Source organism: Octodon degus, unplaced genomic scaffold (assembly GCF_000260255.1).
Source record: "Octodon degus isolate 3935 unplaced genomic scaffold, OctDeg1.0 scaffold00015, whole genome shotgun sequence".
NCBI classification, from domain to species: Eukaryota; Metazoa; Chordata; class Mammalia; order Rodentia; family Octodontidae; genus Octodon; species Octodon degus.
Window position 1 is genome coordinate 17025722 of NW_004524591.1, and position 3597 is coordinate 17029318.

The 3597-nt window shown below is 44.7% G+C and overlaps 1 pseudogene; it reads right to left on the bottom strand.

Annotated features, from left to right (window-relative positions):
• Positions 1-218: 218 nt before the first annotated feature.
• Positions 219-1152, bottom strand: LOC101563333 (annotated as a pseudogene).
• Between the last annotated feature and the right edge of the window lie 2445 nt (positions 1153-3597).

Genomic DNA, 3597 nt, shown 5'->3' on the forward strand with positions numbered 1-3597 from the left:
CCTGCTAATATAGAGAATATAAAACAACATTATTAATTAATCTTCTCTTTGACTTTATTGTTAAATTTAGGAGGGTTTTATTCATACTATTTATAATTTATTTTCCCAAGAATTATAGTCATAGTTTGCCTATATGTCTATTATTTTTTGAAAGAGAATTATGCCTTTATTCCTTGTTTTGCCAATCAGGCAGGCTGAATAGTTTGCTTTTTGGATGATCAGTCAAGGAGACCAAATCCCATATCCTCATCTGACTCCTCCGATTCTTCCTTGGTTTTCACCTTGGCTGGGGCAGCTGCAGCAGCAGGCAACAGGGGCAGCAGCCACAAATGCAGATGGATCAGCTAAGAAGGCCTTGACCTTTTCAGCAAGTGGGAAGGTGTAATCAGTCTCCACAGACAAAGGCAGGACCCGCTTGTACCCATTGATGATAGAATGGGGCACTGATGCAACAGCTGGGTGACCAATCTGCAGACAGACACTGGCAACATTGCGGGCATCCTCCAGAAAGCGAGAATGCAGAGTTTCCTCTGTAATGTCAAGGACTTCTGGGTTGTAGATGCTTCCATTGTCAAACACTTGCTGAATAATCAACCCAAAGGAGAATAGGGAGATGTTCAATATGTTCAGAAGGGTTGCCTCGCTGGCTCCCACTTTGTCCCCAGTCTTAATCAGCTGTATATCACTAAAGATTTCAGTGGTGCCCCTGGAGATTTTAGTGGTGATGCCCAGAGCCTGGAAGAAAGAGGTCTTCTCGAGCCCCAGACCAGTGTTCTGGACAGGCACGGTGACTTCACATGGTGCAGTGGCACCTGCACGGGCAGCAGCAGGCACCTTATTGGCCAGCAGCATATCCCTGATCTCAGTGAGGTCCTCCTTGGTGAACACAAAGCCCACATTCCCCTGGATATGAGGCAATAGTTTCACCAGAGCTGGGATATGTTCCAGATGTCCTTGGATGGCCTTGCATATCATAGTATTCTTGCCCATCAGCACCACGGCCTTCCCTCGGAGGGACATTCAGATCTGCTGCATCTGCTTGGAGCCCACATTGTCTGCTCCCACAATGAAGCATTTTGGATAATCATCCAAAAGTTGGATGATCTTTAGGAAGTAGTTAGATTTCCAGGTTGCCCTGCCTTCCCTGGGCATCACAGCAGTGCATCAGGAATTGCCACGGAGGGTTTAAAGACGATGTTACTCTCATTAGCACACCTGGAAAGAGTATATGTCTATTATTAAACAGCCTGTTTCTTCAACTCTCTAAATTTTTCTCAGTGAGCAACTAAACTGAATCAACAACTCCCTAATAACTCTTTCAGGATGTGTATGGGTTTTTTTGGGGGGAGTGCAGTGTGACATAGCGTCTTGCTACATACTTCAGGCTGGCTTTGAACTCAAAGCCAGCCTTAGCCTCCTGAGAGCTGTGATTACAGGTCCACACCACTGTCCAGCAACCTAGGCAGTCTTTGTAAAGGACTCATACTCAATCCTGTGGATGGCCCTGTACAGAAGGACTACAACAAAGAAACCAAGAAGAGTTTGGGCTCTCATTCAGAAGATTAATTAACTTCTAAGATCATTCTTTTTCCTATCTATAAAACCAAAATATTAAAAATACCTCCTTCTTGAGGCTAAGGATTACATGAACTACTACTTGTTAAGTATTTGGCATAGGGCCGGGGAGATGGCTCAATGAAATAAGCGCTTCCCTGGCAAGCACAAAGGCATGAGTTCAATCCCCGGTTCCGAAAAAGAAAAGTATTTGGCATAGAGGTTGGCTCAAATAATTCTAACTCAGGATACCAAAAAACTACATACATTTTAGAAGACAGCTTAAAAATAAACAAGAAATCGTGTGCTGGCACATGCCTATAATCGCACCTAGGGCCGGGGAGATGGCTCAGTGGAATAAGCACTTCTCTGGCAAGCTCAAGGGTCTGAGTTCAATCCCCGGTTCCACAAAAATAAATAAATAAAAAATATAATCGCACCTACTCAAGAGCTGGGGAAATAGCTCAAGGGTGGACTACTTGTCTAGCATGTGTAAGGCCCTGGGTTAAATCTCTAGTAAAACACACACACACACACACACACACACACACACACACACACAATCAATAAAAACAGTCACCTTTTTTAAAAACTTAAAATTTGAAAGAAAAAAAAGGAGAGAATTTGAGGATTAGGAATACAGCTCAATGGCAGAGCACATGTTTATCATGTGTGATCCTCTAGGTTCATTCCTCAAAATTAAAAACAAAAATAAGTTCAGCCTGTGAATGAGAACCACAAAACACATGTACTCACACATGATCACACTCATAAGTAGAATCTTAAACAGTTGACCTCATAGAAATCAAGATAAGAATGGTGATTACCAAAAGCTGGGGACAATAAAGAGGAAGACTGCTCAACAAGAAAAAATGTTTTTGACAGGAGGAATAAATTCTGGTAGTCTAGTATTGTAGGGGCCAGGGATAAAGTTCAGTGCACAGCACCTACCTGGCAAGTGCAAAGTACTGGTTCCACTCCCAGCATCAATGCATAAGTAAGTAAATAATAAATAAATGATCTCTCATTCTGTAAAACAGCAGGGTAACTATAATCAATAATAATGTATTATATATCTCAAAGTAGTAGAAACTGAAAGAATTTGAAAATACAATAAATGATTGGGAGCCAGATTCTGCGGTGCACACCTGTTATTCCAGCACTCTGGAATTCTGAGGCAAGAGGATCCCAACTATGAGCCCAGCCTGGAAAGGTAAAACACAGAGAAGCAAGAGAGGAAGGGAAAGAAGGAATTCACTTCAAGAGATGGATGTGCTAATTACTGAGTTGATCACTTCCCAATGTATACCCAAATCAAAACGTCACATTGTATTTAAAAATACAAATAGTAGGTGTCAATCAAACTGACATGGGTGTGCGGGTGCACACCTGTAGGTGTCCTGAATTGCAGTCCAGAGCACTTTGTACTGCAAAAGTCTGTCACTTCCTGCTGCTGGAAGTCAGGGCCCTGCCCTCAGGAAGCTTAAGATCCCCTTAGGCTAAGAATCAGAACCCAGGGAGCTTCTAGCTCACTGCTCCAAATGAAGTACTATATACCAAAGCTTCAAGTGTAAAAGGTGGAGTTTTAGGAGAGGCCAAGCAGAAAGCGTGAGGGGCAATACAGGGAACTTTCTAGAAAAAAAGCGGGAGTGGAAGCAAGCGTTTGTGGTAAAATTTGACACAGCAATTGAAGGAGGCAAAGTTGTTCCCCAGACATCCAGGTTCTACACTTCCACCCATTACCCGCAACACCACCCCAACTATTTAGGACAACTGAAGTTTGAACTAGGGGCGCGAGGAGGTTGCTCCTAAATTAAGTGCTCGCTGAGGATGCCGGGAAGGGTCGGGGTGAGTCAGTCTCTCGGGCTAAAATCGTCACCGACTGAGGCAGGGCGGCCCGGGAATGGAGCTGGGCGCTCGCAGGAGTCGGGCTACGGCCCCACGTCCTGGAGGCCTCTCCTCGGAGGACAGCCCGCGACACTGGCCCGGCGGGAAAGCTGCGCCCCCAGCTCGCCCTCCCAGGCCGCCCAGAGACGCGGGCGG